This window comes from Apodemus sylvaticus, chromosome 8, assembly GCF_947179515.1.
Source record: "Apodemus sylvaticus chromosome 8, mApoSyl1.1, whole genome shotgun sequence".
NCBI classification, from domain to species: domain Eukaryota; kingdom Metazoa; phylum Chordata; class Mammalia; order Rodentia; family Muridae; genus Apodemus; species Apodemus sylvaticus.
The window spans coordinates 16,544,241-16,553,273 of record NC_067479.1 but is presented as its reverse complement, the minus strand read 5'-3'; the positions used below and the strand labels follow the sequence as shown (position 1 = coordinate 16,553,273).

General features: G+C 35.6%; 1 non-coding gene across 1 annotated transcript; it reads left to right on the top strand.

Moving 5' to 3' along the window:
- The first annotated feature begins 2,399 nt into the window (after window positions 1-2,399).
- Window positions 2,400-2,472, top strand: Trnav-cac (transfer RNA valine (anticodon CAC)). Its single transcript has one exon. It is a non-coding gene; the product is annotated as a tRNA-Val (tRNA).
- The last annotated feature ends 6,561 nt before the right edge of the window (window positions 2,473-9,033 follow it).

The following is a 9,033-nucleotide window of genomic DNA, read 5'->3' as shown; positions in this document are numbered from 1 at the left end:
GTATTTGATAAAAATCCAACATTCCTTCATTATAAGAGTCTTGGAAGGATTAGAAATAAAAGCAACATAAAGCAGTGTAATAAATACAGTTTACAACATGCTCATAGCCAACACCAACTTACATGGAGAAAAACTCAAACAGGTCCAGGAAAAATCTGGAAACAGCCCTCTATGAGATGAAGGATTGGTAAAGATCTTTTCCCAATATGTTGGTTACCATTTTGTCCTATTGACAGTATCCTTTGCCTTACAGAAGCTTTGCAATTTTATGAGGTGCCATTTGTCAATTCTTGATCTTAGAGCACAAGATATTGGTATTCTACTCAGAAACTTTTCCCCTGTGCCCATGTATTTAAGGCTCTTCCCCACTTTCTCTTCTATTATTTTTGGTGTATCTGGCTTTATGTGGAGGTCCTTGATCTACTTGGACTTGAGCATTGTACTAGGAGATAAGAATGAATTGATTTGCATTCTTCTACATGCTGACTGCCAGTTGAACTAGCACCATTTGTTGAAAATGCTGTCTTTTATCCACTGGATGGCTTATACAAAAAGCTCAAGAAACTAGACTCCAGAGATTCAAATAATCCTATTAAAAATGGGGTTCAGAGCTAAACAAAGAATTCTCAGTTGAAGAAACCAGAATGGTCCAGAAGCACTTAAAGAAACGTTCAACATCCTTAGTCATCAGAGAAATACAAATCAAAACAACCCTGAGTTTCCACCTTCCACCCATCAAATGATCTAAACTGAGATAAAAAACTCAGGTGACAGCAGATGCTGGGAGGATGTGGAGAAAGAGAAACGGTCTTCCATTGTTGGTGGGATTGCAAGCTGGCACAACCACTGTGAAAATCAGTCTGGCAGATCCTCAGAAAATTGGACCCAGCAATACCACTCTTGGAAACATACCCAAAAGATGCTCAACCATGCCACAGATGGATGTGTTCCACAATGTTCATAGCTGATTTTTTTGTGATAGCCAGAAGCTGTAATTAACCCAGATGTCCCACGACAGAATGGATACAGAAAATAGTAGTTCATTTCCACAATGGAATACTACTCAGTTATTTTTAAAAAGGACATCCTGAGTTTTACAGGTAAAGAATGGAACTAGAAAACATCATCCTGAGTGAAGTAACCCAATCACAAAATAACACCCATGGTATGCTCTTACTGATAAGTGGGTATTAGCCCAAAAGCTTAGAGTACCCAAGATTCAATTCACAGACTACAGGAAGCTCAATAAGAAGGAAGACCAAAGTGTGGGGCCTTTGGTCCTTCCTAGAAGAGGTAACAAAATATTTATGGGAGCAAATATGGAGACAAAGTATGGAGCAGAGACTGAAGGAAAGACCATCCAGAGAATGCCCCACTTGGATATCCATCCTATATGCAGTCATCAAATCCTGCGCTATTGAGGATGCATGCTGACAGGAGCCAGATGTAGCTTTCTCCTGAGAGGCTTTGCCAGAGCCTGAAATATACAGGGGTATCTGCTCACAGCCAACTATTGAACTCATCTCGGGGTCCCCAATGAAGAAGTTAGAGAAAGGACTGAAGGAGCTCAAGGGGTTTGCAACCACATAGGAAGAACAACAATATCAATTAACCAGAGCTCCCTGGTTCTAAACCTCCAACTGTATATGTAGCAGAGGAAAGCCTTGTTGGTCATCAATGAGAGGAGAGGCCCTTGGTGAAGTATTGATGCCCCAGTACAGGGGGTTTCGAGGGTGGGGAGGTGGAGTAGGTGTTTTTGTGTGGGAAAACCCTCATAGAAGCAGGCAAAGGGGGATGTGATAGGAGGTTTCTAGAGGGAAAATCAGGAAAGGGGATAACATTTGAAATGCAAATAAATAAAATATCCAAAAAATCTGGGATATATTAAAATTTTATACATCATGTGTCCTCAACATAGAATTATAAGTCTAACCTAGAGCAATAAGACAACTGAAGGAGATCAAGAAGATACAAATTAGAAAGGGAAAATTCAAAGAATCTTTATTTGCAGATACCGTAACAGTATACATAACATGCCCTAAAAATTCCACCAGAAAACTCTTACAATTGATAAATATTTTCAACAAAGTGGATGGATAAAAAAACCCACAAAATTCAATTGTCTTCCTACATACAAATGATAAATTGGCTTAGAAAGATACCAGGAAAATGACATGTTTCATGAAAGCTTCAAATAGTGTACAATATTTTGTGGTAACTCTAACCAACAAAGTCTTGCATGATAAATACTTGAAGACTTTGAAGAAAGAATTGAAAAAAATATACCAATGATCATGTATCAGAAGGACTGATATATTAAGTATTAAGAGCAGTTATCCCATAAAAACAATCTACAGATATACTATAATCTCCATCAAAATTAAAGCACAAACAGCACTGTTTCCGTAGTGTAGTGGTTATCACGTTCGCCTCACACGCGAAAGGTCCCCGGTTTGAAACCGGGCGGAAACAGCTATGATCTTTTGCCGGGCAGTGGTGGCGCACGCCTGTAATCCCAGCACTCTGGGAGGCAGAGGCAGGCGGATTTCTGAGTTCGAGGCCAGCCTGGTCTACAGAGTGAGTTCCGGGACAGCCAGGGCTACACAGAGAAACCCTGTCTCGAAAAAACCAAATTCAAAAAATTGGAAAAAAAATTAAAGCACAATTCTTCATAAAAATTTGAAAGGTTAATTTTCATATTCATATGGAATCAAAAATCCATCAAAATAGTCAAAGAGTCAATAATAATAATAATAATAATAATAATAAAGTATACTATCTTCATGCTAAACTTGTACTACAGAGGTATAGTAATAAAAAGAATATGGTATTGGCACAAAAATAGTTTGAGTAATGGAATAAAATTAAAAATTTAAATAAAAGGATATTTCACACTTAGACATCTTATTTTTGATAAAGAAATCAGAATTCATTCTGGAATCCATCATCTTCAACAGTTTGTATTGGACAAACCAGATGACAGCATATAGAAGACTTCATACTTATGACATTTTTAAAAACTCAACTTCAAATGGATTGAAAACTTCAACATGAAACCAGATACACTGACAGATATTTTTAAAATAATAAATTTTTAATCTTACTTTACTTAGCTATAGAGAAAGGAATGAACATGACTTTTTTCAAGTTAAAGAAAAACATTGAGCAGCCAGGGACTATGAGGAACATTTTGTCTATACTCCGAGAGTGAAGAGGAATGGAAAAGAAATGTTTATAGAGGTAGAGTCAAGCATCACTAGAGCCAGTCTGATAGTGTAGGATTTTTGTCATTGTTGTTCTAGAAATATCTTTTTTCAGTAAGCACCTGTTCAATTCAAAGTTAACATACTTTCTTATCTTCCCCAAACTGTCTCTTCATTGCTGATTGGTTGAAAGGAAAAAAATCTTTGCTGTACCTCTCCGATTAATCTCAACTCTGATTACACTTCCCATTTACTGCTGCGCACAACTTACATCATAGCTGTGTGCTTTTTAATTTGTTGTTACGCATCTGATGTTTCTCAAGGGTTTGACAGTTTGCCCTGAATTGTTTGCTTTTCGAATCTACATTCTGGATGTTACTTGAGTTAAATTTGCTCTCAGAATTTAGAAATATGTTCAAAGGTTACCTTCAAAGTAACACACACTATTGACATGTGCAGGGGAAAGTTACACATAGGCTGCCCAAAGATCAAGCAGCTTTGCCTTTAAGTAAAGCCTTAGTGCAAAGGAGACATATATGATAATTTCATTTGCAACATCATCTTAGACTTGAGTGTTCATATGTAAATCTTTAATGATATGCTTTCAGACATTTATAGCACATTTTTGAATTTGTATATAGTGCATAATACAGGCAGAATAAAATATAAACTTTAACGGGCCTGATAAATCTGGTGTTGGTATGTGTGTGTGTGTGTGTGTGCGTGTGTGTGTGTGTGTGTGTGCACTGTGTATCCTTCACTCCAAGCTACAGACAGAATATTGTCAACACTTCCAAAAGTTTTCCTGCTTCCTCTTAGTCAGTATACTCTACTAGCTTTCTGAGAAAATGATTACTATTGTTTCTATTAAATAAATTGATTTTATACAAGCATTATCTATCAGTTTTCATCAGTTTTGTAATTGAAGTATACAATATTAATTTGCATTTTCTCAAGCAAATATTAACAAGTTTCCAGTATTTTCACGAGAACCCGGAAAATAGGCATTGCCTTCACATGTGCACATATATCCTTTTCTGCAGGTTGTCTTTTTCTTCTTAATAATAAAGAAAAAATATTTGAAGAATAGTAATAATTCTTTACATCTAACAAAAACTGCATATACAATTAATGTGTGCTAGTAGTTGGTTTTATTTTATTTTAAAACCACTTAAATTATTTCTTGTTATTTACTTGTATACAATTCAAATTTCTTTTAAAAAATTCAAACTTATCTTTAAGTTAGAAGTGGCCATTATATTTGTCATTTTTATGCCTTTAGTCATTGAAGCTATTAAAATACTTTTTTGAAATACTATGGAGTGGAAGAAAAATGGAAATTTTCATTCTTAAACGCTCTGAAGAAAATTATACTTCAGGTCTGCCTATTATCCTTAATAAGAGGATATCACATTTTCTAACAAGCTTTTGTCGCATATGCATGAACATAGACAAAGAAATTGTTTTAAAGTCAACGGTCATGTTCCTTGTAGGCTCCTACAATGAAAAGTTATGCTCTGTTACCTCACTATGAACATTATTTTCCTTATCAGCATTCAATCTTTGGGTTCAGCAAAGTGCTTTGGAAAGTGTCAGGATATATCTTATATGCAGAACTGAGAAAGGCTCTTGTGCATGCTTCTCATCCCTTTGAATATATTGAGAGATTCACATTAATCATCTTGGTTCCCAGATTGTTACAATGAATTGACTTATAAATTGCTATAGATCCAGTTATTCTGTGAAAGCACTCCAGGTAAAAGAAAGTAAACAAAGCAGAGTAGGAAATAGCAGGTAATTTAGTTTTTAATAACTTTTTATAAAGACACATAGAGTTTTTGGAAGTATAACAAAGATGGATTTAAAATGTTTCTCATGAATAGTTTTACACTTTCAAAAATGGCCAGGTTTGAAGAAGGAGATCTATTCATTTGTACTTAAAATTTGGTCTTTGAACTGTACTCTGAGCTTACATAGCTCATTTCTGAACAATTGTTTTGGGTGGTATGCCCTGTATTACCTGGAAGATATAATATTTCAAGAATATTTTAATTATTATATTTTATTTAATATATTATTTATTTACATTTTAAATGATTCCCCCTTTCCTGGATCTCCCTCCCCAAAAATCCCATAAGCCCTCCTCCCCTCCCTGTATTCCCCAATCCACCCCTTCCCACTTCCCTGTCCTGGTATTCCCCTATATTGCTGCACTGAGCCTTTCTAGGACCAGAGGCCTCTCCTCCCTTCTTCTTGGGCTTTATTTGATATGTGAATTGTGTCTTGGGTATTCCAATCTTCTAGGCTAATATCTGCTTATGAGTGAGTGCATACCATGAGTGTTCTTTTGTGATTGGGTTACCTCACTTAGGATGATATTCTCCAGTTCCATTCATTTGTCTAAGAATTTCATAAATGTATTGTTTTTAATGGCTGAATAGTACTTCATTGTGTATATATACCACATTTTTTGTATTCATTCCTCCATTGAGGGACATCTGGGTTCTTGCCAGCTTCTGGCTATTATAAATAGGGCTGCTATGAACATAATGGAGCATGTATCCTTATTACATGCTGGGGAATCCTCTGGGCATAGCAGGAGTGGTATAGCAGGGTCCTGTGGTAGTATCATGCTCAGTTTTCTGAGGAACCACCAGACTGATTTCCAGAGTAGTTGTATCAGCTTGCAATCCCACCAGCAGTGGAGGAGTGTTTCTCTTTCTCCACAACCTTGACAGCACCTGTTTTCTCCTGACATTTTTATCTTAGCTATTCTGACTGGTGTGAGGTAAAATCTCAAGGTTGTTTTGATTTGCATTTCCCTGATAAGTAAAGATGTTGAGCATTTCTTTAGGTGTTTCTCCACCATTCGATATTCCACAAGTGAAAATTCTTTGTTTAGCTGTGTACCCCATTTTTAATGGGGGTGTTTGGCTCTCAAGAGTCTACCTTCTTGAGTTCTTTGGATATCTTGGATATAGCCCTCTGTAGGAAGTAGGGTTGTAAAGATCTTTTCCCAATTTCTTGGTTGCTGTTTTGTTCTTTTGACAATGTCCTTTGCCTTACAGAAACTCAGTAATGTTATGTGGTCCATTTTTCAATTTTTGATCTTAGAGCATAAACTATTGGTGTTCTGTTCAGTAAATTTTCCTCTCTGCCCATGTACTTAAGGGTCAACCTGCCAACTCTCCTGTAGGTTCTAACCATGATCCTGAGTTTTTGCTGTCCCCCAATTCTCTGGAGCTGGTGGTCTCTAGTCCCACAAACTATCTGGCACTGTGGAGCTATAGTACATCCATGATAACATGTCTAACGACATCTCCATTCCTTCCTTCCTCCTCCTCCTCCTTCTCCTCCTCCTCCTCTTAGACTCCCACCGCTGTCTGTTTTCCCAATTCCTAGCTCTGCCTGCCCTTTCCTGTCCAATCACCGACCTTTTCTGAAAAGATATTGCACAGAAAATTCCTGTGACAATCTTTCTCCACATCTTTGCCAGAATGTGCTGTCACTTGAGTTTTTGATCTTAGCCATTCTGATTGGTGTTCTTATTGACTTAACTAAAATATGTCATAAAAATTCGATTCTATGCTCCAAGTTTCATCTTCTATTAATTTTACATATGTAATCTTGCTTTTTGATATATACACGTAGACAAGAACATACATTCTACTTGTATATATTATTAATTTCTATCTTTATAAATTCTGACAATGATGTGTGACACAAATAAAAAATATATTTATTTTAAGTTTCTACTGTGGACCAAAATGTTTAAAATCAGAGACACTGTAGCATTAACTGATATTGCAACATGATTACGTATGCTACATTATGTCTGGTTTACAGAATATATAAATCTTCCTAATATAGTCTACATGTAATTTTGCCCATACACAGGAAAACAAGAACAGCAGTAAAAATCAACTACTGAAATACTTTGATTACCCTTATGTGATCTTGGTATTCACTCCGATGTTAAAACATGAATATTTTTACTAGGGCTTATCATAATTTTAATCTTCATACACAACTTCTGTGTATCACATTTGGTTCAGGAAGTTATTTATTTTTCTTGTTCAGTTTATGATTAGTTAGTCATATTATTGAAACTTGTAGCTTCTGATATTACTAGAAGAATGGAAAATTGTACACCTATTTGCTAATTGCTATTGAACTGTTTAATTGATAATTCTAGTAGGAATTGGTACAAATTTCTTGCAGTTAGAAATATTCTCTTTAAAGAAACAGGAATAGCCACAATTATTAAATGTATTTGAATTATTCTGAGTTCCACTGAGGACTCCTTCAATTAAAATTTTAATTTGAGGTTTACAAATAATAAATCTGATTCATCTGTCTAATTAAATTCATTTGAAATTAATGTTACATAGAAAACCCCACCTCACAAACAAATTTAAAGTTATTGATTATAAATATAAAATGTCAAATCAAAGAAGATAGCAAATATTTTCCTTAGAAATGGTATGTTTCTAAAACAATTAACAACTTCAAACAGTGTTTCTGTGAAATGATACTCAAATGCTAATTTATCCATGAAGTAGATTTTTTCCCTTCTTTATATATACAACTGTAGAGGAATTTAGTCCAGCAACATGGCTGCTCTGCCAAGGCACAAAGACACTCAAAGTCTATGTGATCCTGTAAACTGTAGAAATGCTCTGGATTACAGTATGATCTGGTTGGAATACAGACCTACTCAGTACACATCATTAATGCCAAATCAATGAAGAAAAGATTAATTTGGAGAATTAAGCAGCCATGTTTCAAAGTGACTTCAAATTGAGAAGCAGACAAAGAGACAAATTAGAGAAAGACGTGACAGATGAGTCAGAAAGGAGACGACCAACATGTACATACAAGAGCTGCATAGGAAAGGAAGGCTACTTAAAAGAAGAGCACAGAAGAAGCAAATCAAGGGATCCACGCTGAGAAAGAGCCAGAGAGAGAAGAGGCGCTTTTACAGGGGGAGGGGAAAGGGGGTCGTGGGGCAGTTTTACAGAGACAGGTGTGCAGGTAAAGACAAAACAAGCCAGAGAATGAGAAGAAGCCAGAAGATTAAAACACATTGCCAGAATTAGTTAAAGGCCGAGCAGAGAATCTGAGAAGCCAGACTGAATCAGTCAGCTTGGAGGAGGAGTTTGGGCCTGAACATCTGAGTTTTACTAGCCAGACAGTGTTTGAAACCATAGAAAAGATGTGATTATTCAACAGTAAGTCTCAGAGTTACATCTGGCAAATAAAAGTTCTTTTTGCACAGTACAACTCTCTCAGAATAGTGAAGATTCCTGGAAAATAAGTTAAGGATATGGAGGCTAAAATGACAGTTCAGAAAAAGAGGGTTCAAGATAATTAGCTACATAGTGTATGTATATAATTATCTATGTATTTGGAAATAAGTACATAAAACTAAATTGTATTTTAATCACTTAGAACTTATGTCTTCCCACCTACAAAACGATAATCATATGAAATATGTTTTGGAGGTGAATGATTAATATTATAGAAAATAGATATTACAATTTAGGATGTTATTATTGCCCTTTTCATATTTTTATATACTGCTGAATGGAGGGAACAACCAAAATTAGAGAAGCTATATGGTATTAATGTTGTCCAACCCAGCATGATCCATCATTAGTGTGGTTTTTTCCTATTATAGCTCCTTAGGGTGATAAAAGTCTTAGAAACTGTTTAATTTTCCCTATATTATTTTCTTGTATTTATCTCATAGCCTTCCATTTGAACTAATCTTTCCCTTCATAAACACTATTGATACATTCTCCTTGACTTTTCTCTGACTCTCATGTTT